This window comes from Artibeus jamaicensis, unplaced genomic scaffold (genome assembly GCF_021234435.1).
Source record: "Artibeus jamaicensis isolate MK-2021 breed Jamaican fruit bat unplaced genomic scaffold, CSHL_Jam_final scaffold_3128, whole genome shotgun sequence".
NCBI lineage: Eukaryota > Metazoa > Chordata > Mammalia > Chiroptera > Phyllostomidae > Artibeus > Artibeus jamaicensis.
The window spans coordinates 864,454-883,326 of NW_026522036.1; the positions used below are offsets into that span (position 1 = coordinate 864,454).

Below are 18,873 nucleotides of genomic sequence, written 5' to 3' on the forward strand. Positions count from 1 at the left end.
TACCAAATACTCTGTGTTTCCCAGTAGCTCCCAGCTGTATCTGCCCATTAACCAGGCTCACACAGCCTGCTGGCCTCCAGCTCTGCTCCTCAGTTTTTACTGATCTGTGTCGCCACTGCGCCTGTCCCTGTCTGCACCCCATGTCTCACCTCCCTTTAGGTTCCAGTCAACGACCTACCTACCACTCAGCAACCTGCTCTTTGTTACGCCTGGAACACCATGCTCATTTTTTTCCAGAGACTAACCTCCAGTCATTTTTAATATTAAATTTAGTGGTTTTTCTTCTTAGGAAAGCTGTTTTTCTTCGTCTCTCCACACTCCAAATCAAGTCAACCTGCTCTGTGATCCCTTGGAAGGAATTTATCACACTCTCCCAGAAGATCTGTTTACTGTTCATTTTTTTCTTCCCAAATCATGAGCTCCTTGAGGAAAGAAACAATATTGTATTCATCTTGGTATCTCTAGCAGTTACTCAAAGTATGCTTATAAATAAAAAAAATACCTGTTCAGGAATCTGTGTTTCAGTCTATGTTTCAGGAACATAAATTGAGTCACTTCACTTCCACAAGCTCCTCCTCTATGATCCAAATTCTGTTTTGAGCTTTAAATGAACAGAATCCTGTAACATCTAGTCATTATCTGACTATAATTAAATTGTTTACTGTTTTTACCCAAGACTTGCTTCCTCATTCTGAAAGACAGGTTCCTTATACCCTTTTGGAAATGTTGCATCTATCATAAGGAACAATTAGTCAACTGATGAATTAACTAACAGTAAAAACAGAACCCCAGATGACAAAAGTACCCAATGGAAAAAAGTAATACTGAACTCAGAAGGCACAGTGATTCTGAGGGAGGTGGTAAGGAAATATAAGCAACTGGAATATATGATCTATAACTTGAATATGAAACTGCAAACAATACAGTTAAAGTCATTAATTCAGCAAACATTTATTACCTGAATTTCTATGTGCTGCCATTACACTAGGTACTGGCAAATTTACGAAGCAGACCAAAACAATACCCTTAAATTGTGAAGAGTGAACAAACCATATTCCACTAGAGAGATAAAGAGAGGACACAGATGAAAGAGCAACCAACTGTGCTCTTGTGCCTCTTCTTACTGTCCTAAATGCCTTTTATTTATTTTTTCCCTAAAAGAATGAAGCTAAAGCCTCACAGAAGGAGCAGGCACTTACTTTCTTTACCCTACATTTGAGGTGATTTGAAGGCCACTTGCTATGCTATGTTACCAAGAAGAAGTAAGGATGAATCTGGATCACTGGAATAATGCAGGACAGCCTGGTTTAAATGCAGTTTGTAAAGCCTGCAGCTCTGTGTTCCTTGGTGGGAAGAGAGCTGGGTACATCTGTGAGGTGGAGACAGAAGGTGGATGCCGTGCCAGTGTTTCTTAGCATGGGCAGTACTGACATTTGGGGTCATGTAATTCTTCATGGTGGGAGTATATCCTGTGCATTTGAGGATATTTAACACCATTCCAGGCTTCTACCCACCAGACATGCATCCCCTTGGGGCTCTCCCTACTCCCACTATTATGACAACTAAAAACTGTCTCCAGATATTACCAAACTTCCACTGGGGGCAAAACTGCCCCTAGTTGAAAACCAGACTTCTATGTCATGATGTGAAAATATTTCTGGTTAAGAACAATTGGAATGCCCGGCATCCATTATTTTTCTCATACATATTTCCATATTCAGTAAAAATGTCTAACCACAATACTATACCCATGAAGTAACATAAAGTAATATTGAATGCTAACTATAATTGAAAAATTAAAAAACAATTTTTAAACATTTCCTTTCCTAATGATTTTGACTAGAGTTTTTTAATAGCAATTTACAAATTACATATGGATAAATATGTGTTAATCACACTGTACATGCAATTTCATCTCTTATCTTTTTTATTTTTTTATATTCATTTAAAAATTATATTTTATTGATTATGCTATTACACTTGTCTCAATTTTTTCCCCTTTGACTCCTTCCACCTAGCAACCCCCACTTCCTCAGGGAATCCCTACACCATTGTTCATGTCCATGGGTCACGCGTCTGTTCTTTGGCTACTCCATTTCCTATACTGTACTTTATATTCCCATGGCTGTTCTGTAACTATCTATTTGTTCTTCTTAGCCCCCTCATCTCTTTACCTATTCCCCCACACTCAAATCCCATCTGGCAACCATCAAAATACCCTCTATATCCATTATTCTGTCTCTGTTCATCTGTTTGCTTAGTTTGTTCTTTAGATTTAATTGTTAATAGATATGCATTTATTGCCATCTTATTGTTCATTGTTTTGATCTTCTTTTTCTTAAATAAGTCCCTTTAACATTTCATATAATAATGCTTTGGTGATGATAAACTCCTTTAGATTTTACTTGTCTGGGAAGCTCTTTCTCTGCCCTTCAATTCTAAAAGGTATCTTAGCTAGGTAGAGCAATCTTGGCTGTAAATCCTGTTTCAACTGACTGAATATTTCTTGCCAATCCCTTCTAGCTTGCAATGTTTCTTTTGAGAAATCATTTGACAGTTTTATGGAAACTCTCCTGTAGGTAACTAACTTTTTTTCTCTTGCTGCTTTTAAGATTTTCTCCTTATCTTTACCGTTTGACATTTTAATAATGATGTGTCTTGGGGTGGACCTCTTTGCATCCATCTCATTTTGGACTATCTGTGGTTCCTGGACTTGCAAGTCTATTTCTTTCACCAAATTAGGGAAGTTTCCTTTCACCATTTTTTTCAAATAGAACTCCCAATTTTTTGCTCTTTCTCTTCTCCTTCTGGCACCCCTATGATGCAAATGTTGGAATGCTGAATTTGTCCCAAAGGCTGCTTACCCTATTGTCAATTTTTTTGGATTATTTTTTCTTCCTGTTCTGATTGGTTGTTTTTTGTTTCTTTATGTTTCAAATCATTGATTTGATTCTCAGCTTCATCTACTCTACTGTTGTTTCTAAGTAAATTATTTTTTATTTCCATTAGTGAATCCTTTGCTTCTGATTGGATCTTTTTTATGCTGTTGAGGTCCTCACTAAGTTCCTTGAGTATCCTTACAACCAGTGTTTTGAACTCTGCATCTGATAGATTGCTTATCTCTATTTTATTTAGTTTTTTTCCTGACATTTGATTTGTTCTTTTACTTGGGCCATATTTCTTTGTCTCTTCATTTTGGCAGCCTCCCTGTGTTTATTTCTATGTATTAGACAGAGCTGTTCTGACTCCCTCCCTGTCCTGGTAATGTAGTGTAATGTAGTAGATGTCCTGTAGGGTCCAGTGTCACAGCCTCCTCTATCACCCAAGCTGAGTGCTCAAGGTATGCCCTTTGTGTGGGCTGAGTACACCCTCCTCTTGTAGTTGAGCCTTGATTGCTGCTAACAGGTCAATGGGAGGAATTTACGTATGCCAGTCAACTTCAAGGACTGGCTGTGACCACTTATCTCCAACCCCTGCCCTCTGTGGAGGATCAGCTGTGCAGGGTCAAGCTGGTGCTCAGATGTGGTCTGTAACTGTCCACTGGGTGCACAGGCTCTGGGGTTTCCTGGGCAGTTCAGGCCAAGGCAAACTTCCTCCTGTGTTCTACCCATGGCCACCATGCATGAGCTATAAAGCAATCTGAGGTGTCTGGTACTTGAGCTGGGCTTGGAGATTCCCAGGCAAATACAAACAATGAATCTAGGCTGGCTGCTGCTAGTGCTGTGCCTGACACCCCCTTAGCAAGAGATATGGGGGCTGGTGGCTTACTGAGGTGCTATTGCTAGTTTGAGAGGATTTAGGAAGTTATGAATCATAAGCCAAGAGCAGCCATTCATATGAAAAGTCAAGGTTAACAGTTTGGGTGGGCCCATAATGTGGGTGAGATAGAGTCTCAGGGGATCTCCAGGGTGGGGGCCACAGTGTTAGCCCTGTTGCTGAAGTCTCTGATATGGCACCCACCTGCTGGCTCTGTGGTTTGCAGACGGAGGCCTCAGAAAAGAGAGACAGTGGCCTGTGCCCTCTTTTCTGCCTTGGGGAAAGCTTTCCCCTAGCATTGATGCCAGATACTTCAGTTCGAAGTATTTGCCTTGATGCCAGATACTTCAGTTACTATCTGTATGTGACTGGTGACTTTGAAACTGCTACCCTGGTGCTGGAGCTCAGAGGGAATGAGTCTGATTTAGTCCACGGTGGGTTCTTTAAGAGGAACTGCTTGTGACTCTAGAAGTTTCTTCCACTGCCTCAATCCCCCTGGTTTTTGCAGGCAGTAGTTGTGGGAACTTACCTTCTTATTGCTGGTACCCTGGGCTGGGGCCTCATGTGGGGCTGAGGCTCCTTGCTGCCAAGATATCCCCCCTGAATTTTCATCCAGCACAAGTGGATGTGGGGCCAGCCAGTTCCACATCTCTGCCTGTTCTACCTCTCTGGATGAATGTGGTTTCTTTTAATTTCATAGTTGTCAGACTTCCATCCAATTCTATTTATGAGGGTTCTGAGTGATGACTGTTCTATAATTTAGTTGTAATTTTGATGTGGTTGTGTGAGGAGGTGAGCTGTGTTTACCTATGCCACCATCTTGACTTGAAGTTCCCATTTATCTTTTCAAAGAATAAATTCTAAATATTCACAGTTTATCTTCACAATGTGGATAACTTGTCTTCTTCTGGTATTAGTTGCAATAAAACACTGGTGATCTCAAGCCTAACCTTTGATTACCCTCAGGTTTCTAAAAAGGACCCCTGGGAGTGACAGCTGTCGAGCAGTAGGGCAGCATAAAACCCTCCTGCAAGTGTCAGAGACCCAGAGGCTGCATCGAATGAATGGAGTTTTCAATCCTCCTGAGTAAAGCACAGGGATTACTGCAACTGGCCAGCATGTTCTCTCAAAGCCCTGGAACTTTAAGATGTGTAATAGGTGACAGGGAAGTACAAGAATGAAAATAAAGAGAAGAAAAGGAAGGAGGACTGGGGTGACCAGCCTCAGCAGGGGCAATGGGGAGCAGTCACAGCATAGTGAGCAGTAGGCAGGGAGAAGCTAGAAGCCTGCAGGTGAGACAAAAAAGTGCTTGAGAATGTGGCTTTAAGGACATAGGTCATCTCCAGTGAGAACCAAAAAGGATCCCAGTGCCTGGTGAACACCAGGGACTCCAAAGAAAGCCAGCCCCTGCCCCTCCTCAGGGTCCACTTGGCCCGTGGTCTGCATGCACCTGCCCCGGCAGCCCAGCCACATCATCTGTGGCACCCGGTGCAGGGAATGACACTGAAATCTAGTCCCCTAGTCTGTTTCGGCAGGCGGAGCTGCACTTTCTATTTTACAAAATGTTTCATTACGAACCAAGTAAAAACAAAAACTTCCAGTGACTAGGTCCTTCTCTCATTTCACACTGCCTTTAAATTTTTTACACATGTTTATTGATTTTAGAGAGAGAGAGGTAGGGAAAGCGTGACAGAGAGAAACCCTGATGTGAGAGAGAAACATCATCTGATTGCCTCCCAAAAGCACCCAGACTGGGGATTGAACACACAACCTAGGTATGCGCTCTGACCCGCAACTGAGCCCCCAACCTTTTGGTGTAGGGGATAACACTCCAACCTTCTGAGCACACCAGCCAAGGCACATTATGCCTTTTTTTTAAAAGCACTATTTCAATTCTAGCTAAATATTTGTGTAACTTTTATTTAATGTTTGTGTTCCCTGTTACACAGTAACTTCTGCCAGTCTTGGGGCAGTGCTTCTTTCAGTACCTCTAACATACCCAATTTCCCAGCCAGTGTGTTTGGGCCCTTGATATTTATTTATTTTTTAAATGACTGTCTGATTATCCAGTTTGTTCTTTCTCTGAGGGCACCAGGTATCAGAAGAAAGCTGTAGTGCTAAAGATCAATACACTGAATTAACAATGTACAGAATGACCAGTTTGCCAAAGCCACCGTGCTAAAAATCACTGTTATATTTGCCAAACCACTTTTTGTAACTGTTTACATATCTAATGAAAATGCACTTCCATTAGACAGTTTTAATAGTTTCTAAAGATTTTAGGAAAGTGTTAAATGACTATTTTTTCATTTTGTCTTAAGTGCAGCATTTTAATGAATGTTCATTTTACTGAGAGTTAAAAACCAGAGTGATTTATACTTCTACGGAATAGATTTAACATAAATAAATTTGATTGCATCCTGATCTTTTGAGAAATCTCATCCTATTTCCTTCCTATTGCATTGCACGGTTTTCACTTTTTGTACTGAATCTGCCTGCCCGTGGTGACCAGCTCGACATTTCCTATTTATAGATATCCAAGTTGCTAGGTAATAACACATGAGCTTATCATTTGAGATGGAATGATTGTAGACATTCTAGATTTCTTTAGTTGTTTTTGAGTGGCATTTTCTATTGTTTTAGAGTTTAACCATTCTTATAGTTTCAACCAGAGTGATTTAGACTTAATTTGCCTTCTGGCAACTCACCTGCTAAATTTTATTATATCACATGTGAAGAGGTTGTTTTGGGCATCTGAGTGTCTTCCATCCTCCGTCATTAAAAATATTTCAAATTTCGGGCATTTTATTATTCTTTTATGAATGGTTCAAATGGTATATAGTTGAAGATTTGCATTTATAAGAATAAAGAACAAAAACTTCACCATTTCCTATTGATATGGGTCTCTGGATCGTTCCTCAGCAAATTCATCAGTATGATACACGGGAAATTAATCTCATTCTTAATTGTGATTGCTGACTATAAAATATACATTTCTGAAGGTTAAACTTATTGGTAAGGAAATTAGGCAACTGTGACTCTTATCTTTGAAAAATTAAATATACTGAAAATGATAGATATAGAAGAAAAAAAAACAAACCCTAAACTAGAACTTCCTAGAAACTGTCACAGCTGTTATTGAAACAATCCCATCCCATGTGAAGTCCTGTAGACTTTATAGCGGCTATTTTAGTAGAGTTGGTGAAGTGACTTAAAGCGCTAGATAGAGTAATTTTGGTAACTAAATAATTTAATTTTTAATTGAAAGTTTTAGAAATTAAAACATGTATTAACCATGTACTTGTGGAGCAATACTGGAAAGATGGACAGACTCTCTGGTGCAGCACTCTGGCAAGGCATCCGCCGGTGCACCACTCTCGGCCCAGCAGACAGAAACAGCGGGAAGGGGTCTCTATTTTTTTAAATTTTTTAAATGTATTTAATTATTGCTCAAATACAGTTTTCTGTCTTTTACTCCCATCCCAGCCGACCCCTCCATGCTCCTCACCTCCTTCCCATTTCCACCCCCCCTTAGTTGTTGTCCATGTGTCCTTTATACTAGTTCCTGTAAATCCTTCCCCTTTTTCCCCTGAAATTCCCTCCCCTCTCCCCTCTGGTCACTGTCCCCTTGTTCTCTATTTCAGTGTCTTTGTTTTTATTTTTCTTGCTTGTTTGTTTTGTTTTATAGCTTCTGGTTAAAGGTGAGATCATTTGGCATTTGTCTTTTAACACCTGGCTTATTTCACTCAGCATAATACTTTCCAGTTCCATCCATGCTTTTGCAAAGGGTAGGGGCTCTATTTAGTGTGTCAGCTGGAGGATTATGGCAAAGAAACAAGAGCTCAGCTTTGAAGAGAAATACAAAAGCTCTTTATAATCCTAAATTTCCACGCTACCAAGAAGCATGACTAGTACTTTTATTTAAAAAATCTCAACTGTATCTGAGGCAACAGATTATGAAAAGAAAATAGTCATCTAAGATACCTTTGAGGATGTCAGACTTCTATACCTGTGTAATCAGCTCTTCTATCAAACAGCTGGGAAGCATGCATTTCATTTGATGCCATCACACTTAGGAGCTGTGTTTATAGAAAGTGGATGCCTCAGGATAGGAAGTCAAACTGGACACTACACTTTGAAAAGGTAGCTGGGGGATGACTTTTTCTGTTTGAGACTCACGGTTGAACCTGAAGAGGTTTTTCAAAGTTGGATTGCAAGCATTTTTAATGGTCGTGGACAAAGGTCTTTGGCTCTGACTCATCTAATGTTACATGTGTGGAGTAGAGTGGTGTCCTGGCTAGACCTGGGCATTCTGCTCTCCACCTGTAAGGAGGAAGCCTCTCTCTTGGGGACAATTGGCAATGGAATGATGATTGCATGGTTTTAACAAGGATGTGAGATCGTACTTGGAAATGTCTTACTCCTAGATTTTTCCCGTTGCTGTGAGAAAACTTTTAGCTAGCAAATGACCAGAATTAGAACACAAATCACAATGTAGCTGATTCTCCATAACCCAATGTGTGCTAACCACAGCATAATTTTAATCCCATCTTGGCTTCCCCCTGCTCCTCTGGCATCAGGCTCCTATCTAATGATATAAAAATTTGGAGCACAAAGAAATATTTATGTTAGACAAATCTGTGGCATAATTCAAAAACAGAATTTAAATAATTTTGGTTATAGCCGCTGTTACCCCGGCCGCTTCCAGTGAGGCAATTATTTCAACACTTAAAACACATGTAATGTCATGACTATGTATTTCACAACACGAGGGCCACGTTATCTTCATTAGGAGACTTAATCTAATTGGAATGAAATGGGTATACTGGATAGCACCAAAACAGATTAACATAGACGGTATATTGTGGTGGATTCCAAAAATGGCCACAAAATTTTATAGCTCCCTGTACCAAGAAGTCAATTCTATTTCCCTACCTTTTGAATCTGGTCTGGCTTGGTGTTCTGGACTGAATGTTTGTGCGCCCCCGCCCCAAATTCATATGTTGAAATATAATCTCCAGCGCGATGGCATTAGGAAAGGGCCTTTGGGAGGTCATTGGGTCATGAGGGTGGAGCCCTCATGGATGGAATTACCAGAGAGCTAGTCGGCTCTCTTTCCTTTCTGGGAGGACACAACAAGAAATTGGCAATCTGTGATCTGGAAGAGGGCTCTCACTAGACCCCAAACGTGCTGACACCCTGATCTTGGACTTTATGACCAGTCTGTAGAACTCTGTTTTAGTAACCCAAGCTAAGAGGCTTGGTGACTTGCTTTGACAAATAAAATACAGCTGAAGTGACACTGTATAAGTTCTAATTCTGAGCCTCAGGAGGCTTTGTGGGTTTTACTTGTGCTACCTTTAACTCCTGAGATCACTATGTGACCAAAGTAGAAAATGAGAGGCCATGTGGAGAAGAATCAAGCATCTCAGATGCCAGTCTACTGACTCCCAGACATACAAGCGACTCTGTTGTAGATCAACCAACTTTCTCACCAGCTGACCACATGTTCTGGAAAAGCCCAGCTGAGATCAGCCAAGCCAGGCCAGGTAACAACAATCCAGAAATCCACAGCACTGTGAGCTAAATATGATGGTTGTTGTTTTAATCCACAAGGTTTTTTTTTATATTGGCAATATGTAATTGATGCTATTGCATTTTATATTTTATTCCTTTGGCTCTCCAGGAGCAGTCCCTATCAAAATTGAACTTAGTAAACACTTGCCAATGGTAGGAGCATCAAGGATACTGCATTTGTATGTCATAAAATGGAACCACAGCCATAGATGGAAGCACAGCCACAGATGGACACAACTTAAAAAAAATTCCTTGGGCAATTGATGTTTACACCTTTAATGCTGCAATTACTATTTGTTTCAGCTGAAGGTTTATTAGTATTACTGATGTCTTTAAAAGTATATATAAATTAAACCCTTATTTCATTAGTTCAACAGGAAACAGCTTTTGAAAAAATCATTTTTATTGAGATATAATTTATATGCTATAAATTTCACCTGTTTAAAGTATTCAATTAAATTTGTTTATGTTTAAGATCTGTTTATTATGTTATATTTACAAGTAACAAAGTCCCTCATTGTCCCCCCAGGTTAACACACATGAACATAAGAAGCTATTGATTTTCACAGTGCCCACCTCATCCATATTCCAACTGGGTTCATAGGAAGTCGTAAACCAGGAACAGCCTCCTGAAGTAACCCTGGTTCCCTCCTTAACTTGGTCTTCAACTTTAGCACTCTAATCGGTCACTCTCTTTCTAATTTCTTTTTTGTTTAAGAAAATTGATGAGTTTGTGAGCATCTTCCTCAGTGGAGAGGTCTGCAAAGTCCTAGAGCGGTTAATAACTGAGACAGAACCTGGGTTGGATGGGATGCAATTTACTGCTTGTGCAATGGAAAGCTGTTGGACCCTATTCCAGAGCATCTCCTTCACAAAAATCCCCTTTTTGCTTTCTGAAATCAGTTCTTCCCAAGTAAACAGCAAGGAATCTGTTACTTCATCAAATGGATTAAAATTGACTTGCCATACCTCTCACTACGGTCTTTATAGACATCCAATACAAAGTCTTCATGTAAGAATTTATACTGCATGTGTTTCTTGAAGAAGTCTTGTATACATCTGCAAATCTCTTCCCTTCGTTTAGAAGTATGATCACAGTATTGTGTGTAGTCCCATTGAGAAATACCAATAAACTTGTTTTCCTTGACAAAACATTGGAACTCAGCCCTAAAAATTAATTCATACCATTTCAAAGAACAAGCTCATATTCCATACAAGCATCTGGGGAATCATCAGTGCAATGGCTGAATGAAGGCACAAGTGATGAAACCAGAACTCTTGACGTCCCTGAAGGTTTTACATTTTAGAGAACTATTCATTGCTGTGCAGTGCTCCTCCTTTGGGGCACTCCAGTTAAGCTTAGGAAATACAGTGCCCATGGGGAATTGATACCTTCTTGGACTGTATTGGTGAACGCAGGGATTCCAGTGCCTAAGTGGGACTCTGCTCTTGTCATCTGACTATAGCAATTCTTCTGCTTCATCATCTCTGTCTGCCTGTGTGTGTTGGAGAATCATCTCTTCCTGAAACCACCAGAGTTCCACCATGGAGTAAATAATCCTTCACATTCTGAGGAAGCGGAAGAATGGCCCTCTTGATGGGGGCTTCAGAACAGTGTGTACCACACAGAGAATTGATAGTGTCACACATGCTCCTTCTTCATTCTGCAGCTGCTGCCCTTGTCTCCTCTTTCTCCTTCCACAGCCGCCCAGAGACCCAGTTCTTCAGTGCTTGCTGAGCTATTTTGGCCCAAGGACTATTCCATCCATAAAACAAGGAGGAAGTGACAGGAAAGGGAGCAGAGGAGGAGAATCTTGGGCCTTGCTTTTAGTGTATAGTAATACTCACACATACACAGACTTTGGATCCATGAAGAAGAATTCTGGGACTGTTGCTAATGGGATTTAAAGAAGTACATGCCTCTGCCTTGCCTCCTAGGTGCAGGAGGTTCTACAAGGCAAATGTGCACATACCATTGTAACTGTGAGGTATGGCTGTCTCTCCAGCAGTAGCACTGGCTTCTCTAGAAACTGTCCCTGGGCTCCTGCTTTCCTCTTCTGTCCCCCTTTCCAAAGGAGTCTTAAGTGGGTTTTTTTTAGTATATTTATAGAGTTGTGCAATAACCCAAGTCTCATTTTTTAGCATTTTCATCACCCCAAAAGCAAAACAGCTGTTTACATATTTTTATTTTAATGATAGCTGATAAGACCTTTTACTATCCCATTTAATTTGTAATAATATATTTCTTGCATTTGCCCAATTACTCCATATTGCAATATATACACTGTGCCTTGTTACTAAAAACATGCTGACATTTAGAATCCTGGACTATCACACAAAAATCCCAGGAGGAGAGCAAATGCTGAGTTCAAATATTATTTGCATTAAAAGAGGTATTCAGCAGATTTTGAGTTTGAAGTCCTGATGTAGTTTAATAATAATTCATTTTTGAGATGCAAAAAAATCAGCAAATTTAGATGTCTATTAAGATAGTACTATAAATTGCCATTAATGAGATGGAGAAGAGTTAAGTTCCAGGAGCAAAAGCATAGCATCTAGAAATGTGGAAAAAAAATGGGATAAATGAACAGAGTTGAGGACATGTTGCAGACTTCTAAAAGCATTAGGAAACTTTTATCACTCTCTTGCCTGGTATGCAATACTGTCAGATTAAAAGCCTTTCCTCACTAAATGCTTCACAATTCAGTATCTGAAGACATACCTTTTTGGGGGTAAATACTGGCTTATATATTTGCTCTTTTATACTTTTATCACTTTTAAATTTCAATTTTTTCTTTTTAATTTAATTTTATTGTATTTTTACATTACCTTTTAGTCCCTTTATACTCTCCTCCCCTCCCCAGCAATCACCACACTGTTGTCCACGTCCACAAGTATTTTATCCATTTTGTTCAATGCCTCTACCCACTACCTCCCCCTACCACTAGCTGTTATCCTGCCTTCCATCTATGAGTCTGTCCCCATTTTCTTTGTTAGTTCAGTTTGTTCATTAGACTCCACATATGAGTGAAATCATATGGTATTTCTCTTTCTCTAACTGGCTTATTTCACTTAGCATAATGTTCTTCAGATCCATCCATACTGATGCAAAGGGTAAAACTGTCTTCTTTTTTATAGCCAAGTAGGATTATATTGTGTAAATGTCCCATAGTTGTATTATCCATTCATCTAGTGATGGACACTCAGGCTGTTTCCATATTTTGGTTATTGCAAATAATTCTGCAATGAACATAGGGGTGCTTACATTCTTTCAAATTAGTAATTTGAGTTCCTTCCAATATATTCCCAGAAGTGGGATTGCTGGGTCAAAAGGCTGATCCATTTTGCATTTTTTGAGGTATCTCCATACTGCTTTCCATAGTGGCTGCACCAATCTGCATTTCCACCCACAGAGCAAAAGAGTTCACCTTTCTCTACATCCTCACCAGCACGTGCTTGTTGATTTATTGATGAGAGCCATTCTGACAGGTATGAGAGTGTATCTCATTGTGGTTTTAATTTACATTTCTCTGATGATTACTGATATTGAGAGTCTTTTTATATGTCTACTGGACATCTGCATGTCCTCTTTGGAGAAGTTTCTATTTAGGCCTTTGCCAATTTTTGAATTAAATTTTTTTTTTTTGGTGGTTGAGTTTTGTAAGTACTTTGTAAATTTTGGATATTAACCCCTTATCAGGTATATAAGCAAATATGTTCTGCCATTCTGTGGGTTGTTGCTTTATTTTGTTGATGATTTCTTTTGCTGGGCAAAAGCTTTTTAGCTTAATATAGTTCCATTTGTTTATTTTTTCTTTTGTTTCCCTTGCCTGGGGAGATATAGCCAATAAAATATTGCTATGAGCAATGTCTGAGATTTTGCTGCCTTTGTTTTCTTCCAGGGTTTTTATAGTTTGGGGTCTAACTTTTAAGACTTTGGTCCATTTTGAAATTATTCTTGTGTGTGCTGTAAGAAGGTGGCCTAGTTTCATTTTTCTGCACTTGTCTGTCCAAGTTTCCCAAAACCATCTATTGAATAAACTATCTTTAGCCCATTGTATGTGCTTACTTCCTGTCAAATATTAATTGACTATAAAAGTGTGGGTTTATTTCTGGGCTCTCTATTCCATTCCACTGATCTATGTGTCTGTTTTTTTTTTTTTGCCAGCATCATGCTGTTTTGATTTCTATGGCCTTATAGCACAGTTTGATATTAGGTAGCGTGATCCCGCCAACTTTGTTCTTCTTTCTCAGGATCACTGTTGCTATGCGGGCCCTTCTGTGGTTCTGTATAAATTTTTGAAATATTTGCTCTAGTTCTGTGAAATACATCATTGGAGTCTTGATAGGAATGGCATTGAATCTATAGATTTCTTTGAAAATTATGGACATTTTAATGATGTTAATTCTTTCTACCCATGAATATGGTATGTGTTTCCACTTATTTGTATCTTCTTCAAATCCTTTCTTCAGTGTCTTATAATTTCCCAAGTACAGGTCTTTTACATCCTTGGTTAAGTCTGTTCCTAGGCATTTTATTCTCTTTGAAGCGACTATGAATGGGATTGTTTTCTTGATTTCCCTTTCTGTTAGTTCATTATTGGCATATCAAAATGCAACTAATTTCTGGATATTAATTTTGTATCCTGCTACTTTGATGAATTCATTTTTCAGTTCTAGTAGCTTCTTGGTGGAATCTTTGGGGTTCTCTATGTACAGAATCATGTCATCTGTGAATAAAGTTTTACTAATTGCTTTCCAATTTGTATGCTCTTTATTTGTTCTTCTTGTCTGATTGTTTCTGCTAGGATTTACAGTACTATGTTAAATCAGACAGGTGAGCCCTGGTTGGTGTAGCTAAGTGGATTGAGTGGGGGCCTGCAAACCAAAGGGTTGCCGGTTCAATTCCTAGTCAGGGCACATGCCTGGGTTGCAGGTCAGGTTCCCAATAGGGGATGCATGAGAGACAACCACACATTGATGTTTCTCTCCCTCCCTTCCCTTCTTTCTAAGAATAAATAAAATATTTTTAAAAATTAAGGAAAAAAGGTGAAAGCACACATCCCTGTTTTGCTCCCAATCTTAATGAAATGCTTATAGTTTTTGCATGTTGAGTATGATGCTGGCAGTGGGTTTGTCACATATGGCCTTTATTATGTTTAGGTATGTTCCCTCTATTCCCACTTTGCTGAGAGTTTTTATCATAAATGGGTACTGGATTTTGTCAAATGCTTTTTATGCATCTATTGATATGAGCATGTGGTTTTTATCCTTCATTTTGTTTATGTGGTGAATCACATTTATTGATTTGTGAATGTTGTACCAACATTGCATTCCCAGAATAAGTCCTACTTGATCATAGTGTATGATCTTTTTGATGCATTGCTGTATTTGGCTTGCTAATATTTTCTTGAGTATTTTGGCATCTATATTTATCAGAGAGATTGGTCTATAATTTTCTTTCTTTCTAGTGTCTTTATTGGGTTTTGGAACTAGCATAATGCAAGGCTTGTAAAATGAGTTTGGGAGCCTTCCTTTCTCTTGAATTTTATGAAATGGTTTGAGAAGGACAGGTGTTAGTTCTTCTCAGAATGTCTGGAAAAAATTATCTGTAAAGCCATCCAGTCCAGAGCTTCTGTTTGTTGGGAGATTTTTGATTGCTGCTTCAATTTCACTAGGTGCAATCTGTTTGTTTGGATTCTTTGATTCTTCCTAATTTAGTTTTGGAGTATTGTATATTTCTAGGAATTTATCCATCTCATCCACGTTATCCAGTTTGTTGGCATATAGCTGTTAGTAATATTTTCTTACAATCTTTTGTATTTCTTTGGTGTCAGTTGTTATTTCTCCTCTTTTATTTCTGATTTTATTGATTTAGGTCCTTTCTCTTTTTTTTTCTTGATGATTCTGGTTAAGGGTTTGTCGATCTTATTTATCTTTTCAAAAAACCAGATCTTGGATTCATTGATCTTTTGTATTTTTTTAGACTCTATTTTGTTTATTTCTGCTCTGATCTTTATCATTTCCTTCCTTTTCCTTTGGGCTTTGTTGTTCTTTTTCAAGCTCTTTTAAGTGCGAAGTTAAATTGTTTATTTGAACTTTTTTTGAGAGAGGTCTATAATGCTATGAATTGTCCTCTTAGAATTGCTTTCCCAGTGTCCCACAGATTTTGGATATTTGTCTCCTTATTTTCATTGTTTCAATGTATGTTTTTATCTCTTCCTTGATCTTTTTAAAAATGTTTTTTAATACAGATTTTATTTATTTATTTATTTATTTTATAGAGGGGGTTCGGGAGGAAGACAGGGAGAGAAACAACAGTGTGTGGTTGCATCCTGTGTGACCCCTACCGAGGACCTTGCCTGCAACCCAGGCATGTGCCCTGATTGAGAATCAAACTGGAGACCCTTCGGTTTGCAGGCCAGCACTGAATCCACTGAGCCACTCCAGCCAGGGCTGATCTTACAGTTGACCCATTATTCACTGTTTAATAACATGTTATTTAGCTTCCATGTCTTTGTGTGTTTTTCAGTGTTCTTGTGTTTGATTTCTAGTTTCATAGTATTATGGTCAGAGAAGATGCTTGGCATGATTTACATGTTCTTAAATTTACTGAGACTTGTTTTATGTCATAACATGTGGTCTATCCTGGAAAATGTTCATGTACACTTGAAAAGTACGTATATTCTTCTGCTTTGGGGTGAAATGCTCTGAAGATATCAATTAAATCCATTTGATCTAGTGTGTCATTTAAGGCTGCTGTCTCCTTGTTGATTTTCTGCCTGGAAGATCTATTGATTGAAGTCAATGGTATGTTAAAATCCCCTGCTATGACTGTATTTCTGTCACTCTCTCCTTTCACGTCCATCAAGATTTGCTTCACAAATTTAGGTGCTCCTATGTTGGGTGTTATACTAGGGTTATATCACATACTAGGCATAGTATTGGGACAATATGACTTGATATAAAGATATAGTTCGAAGCATAGAGAAGAACTGAAGGTTAACATTTCCCAGCCATTCTCTCAGGGGTATCAACTTACAGGAGATGCAGACAAGTTACTCAAATTTAAGATTATTAGAATTACTGCAGTGAACTTGTTCTCTGATAGGTCACTAAGCATCAGGATTGAGCACAGAGAAACTAATGTTCACTTGTAGAAGTTCATTCACACATAAATATTTATTGAGCACCCACTATGCATCCAGTACTAATCTAGAGGCTAGAGATTCAGCAGAGAACAATATAGATTTGGTCCCAACCAATACTCAATTTATAATCTGTAGAGGGTAGAGTAAGTAGAGAAATAAACAATAAATAAAAATTTTAAAGATAATTTCAGGTGCTAAGTGCTGTGAAGACACTTGCATTAAAGAGTAATAAAGAGCCTGACTCCATTTTCCTGACTGCTGACAGCTTTTAGGCACCACTGCAGTCCCTTCTCTTGCCCCACATCCCAGCAAGCAGAGAGACAGCTTAGGCACTCCCACTTTTAATGCTGATAAGAAGAGCAAATCATGTCAGTACCAGCTCAACAGCAGGGACATTCACTCTAGCCCCAGCTCCAAGCACATATCACTCCAAGCCAGTCTCCTAACCCTACATGCTCAAACCATTTTTTGACCAACTTAAGAATTTAATCTGCTTTCCCCAGAAAGTGCATTATTCAAGTAATAAGCCCTTCATAACTTCTTAGTGAATGTGTGACATCATGTCTAGACATTCAAACCAAAATGTGGTTGGAGGGTCCATCTTGCCTCTGAAGAGTGACCACATCATGAAAACAGAGCAAAGTCTCAAGATAACAAGCACAGGAAGAACAGGAGCAAGGTCTCTTGGGGCTTAGACTCAGAAATTGCATGTTGCTTCCACTGGATGCTATTGGTCACAGCAAGTCACCAAGCCAAGGCTCTACCTACTGATGAGAGAAGCTGCAAAAATTTGTGGCCATTTTTACATTCTGTCTTGCTCATCTTGCTGAATCCAGTGTGTAATCATCCAATTTACCCCTTTCATTCCAATGTCCCTACCTCCCTGAGCACAGAACCTCCATATCCTAGGCACTGAAGGAACTGTTATAGAAGTGAACTAAAATCTATTTTAACTTAAGAACAATATAATAGCTAAAGCATAGAATTAAAAACAAATCTTTCATAAAACTTAAAAAAAATCTTCCATATGTGTTCATATATCATCTCATGTATTATTCACATTTTCAGTCATTTGAACACAGCAGTATCAAACCAAGGTGTGTTGCCAGGTGGGTGACAAAGCCATTCCAAGTAGTTCTACATTCTAATAACATAATTAGACATTTTATCTGTAGGGGGTGAGTCACCTCAGCCTCCTGACAGACCTGTGAGATGGGATAAAATAGTTCACCTTTGAAAGTACAAGTACAATGCACACACTTTCATGTTAGCATGGATGTACATTAGCCGAAGTGCTGAATAGGCTTTTCCAATGGAAGGCAAATGGGTGTATTTACCTTTGGACATTTCTGCTTTCCCTAGTTCTCAAAATGCCCTTTGGCTTTTGAATCCACTGAGCAAAATATTCACTGATTATGCTGGAACTGTGCTAAGTATTACAAAGAATGAAACATAAAGAGTCTTTGCCTTGGAGAAGAAGAACATTAACAATAGTTGATATCTCTGCAGGACTGTGATTCATAGGATAGTTGGGATCCATGGGATAGTTGGGATAACAGATTCATCAGGTAAAGAGGCCCTGCTGAGTGAATTACCTAGTCCTCATGGTCAAATCCCAAGTACCCACTCAGTGAAGAAGAAGATGAAAATACATGGACTCTAAGTCAAACTCACCTATATTAGAAACTCTGTAGTTACCAGAGTGGTCCCAACCTCCAGAGTCAAGAACACTATAAAAATGAGTAAAACTAAATTTACAAAAAAAAGAAGGAAATTATCTTTCTATATATTTTTTTCAGAATATGCTTATAAAAGCTTCTTTCTTGCACAAGACAGGAGTAGACCAATCCTGAGATCATATTCTGATGGTGAGTGAGAAGAGACTAATTAAACAGGTAGCAGCTGGCATGAAGGTCACATCACTTCACTTAAAGGGAAGAATAATAGATGAAGCCAAGGGCACTTACGAGGTCTTGATAGGTCTGCTGCTGAACATTAGCATCTGACAACTGTGGGAAACAATGACCCTTGTTCCTCCCTTGAGTCTCTCATTCAACCTCTATTTTGCTCATTTTCCCATGTCTTGCTCATCTTACTGAAATCCCCACCTGTGTGTGACTGGGTAGCAATCCTCTCATACCTGGGTCTTGCCTCCTCTAAACTTGCTGGCTTGCTCTCAGTCCCTTCTTGCTCAAAGTCCCATTTCACTAGCTAAGTGATCTTTATACACAATTTCCATTACCTCATCATTCTGCTCAAAAACCTTTCATTGCTCTGTATCTCTTCATGTTTCTATTCAAAAACACTACCTTAGCCTCCCCCTCCACTGTTCTCCAAATCCGATTTCCCTTGGCCCTTGGGCTACTCTAGGCCCAATCGCACAAGGGTG

The 18,873-nt window shown here is 39.0% G+C and overlaps 1 protein-coding gene and 1 pseudogene across 2 annotated transcripts in view; both read right to left on the bottom strand.

Annotated features, from left to right (window-relative positions):
• The window catches only part of FAT3 (FAT atypical cadherin 3), a 649,640-nt gene that overhangs the window by 157,842 nt on the left and 472,925 nt on the right, over nucleotides 1-18,873 (bottom strand). The window lies entirely within an intron of this gene.
• LOC119052915 (cell division cycle protein 123 homolog) lies at nucleotides 10,004-10,996 on the bottom strand (annotated as a pseudogene).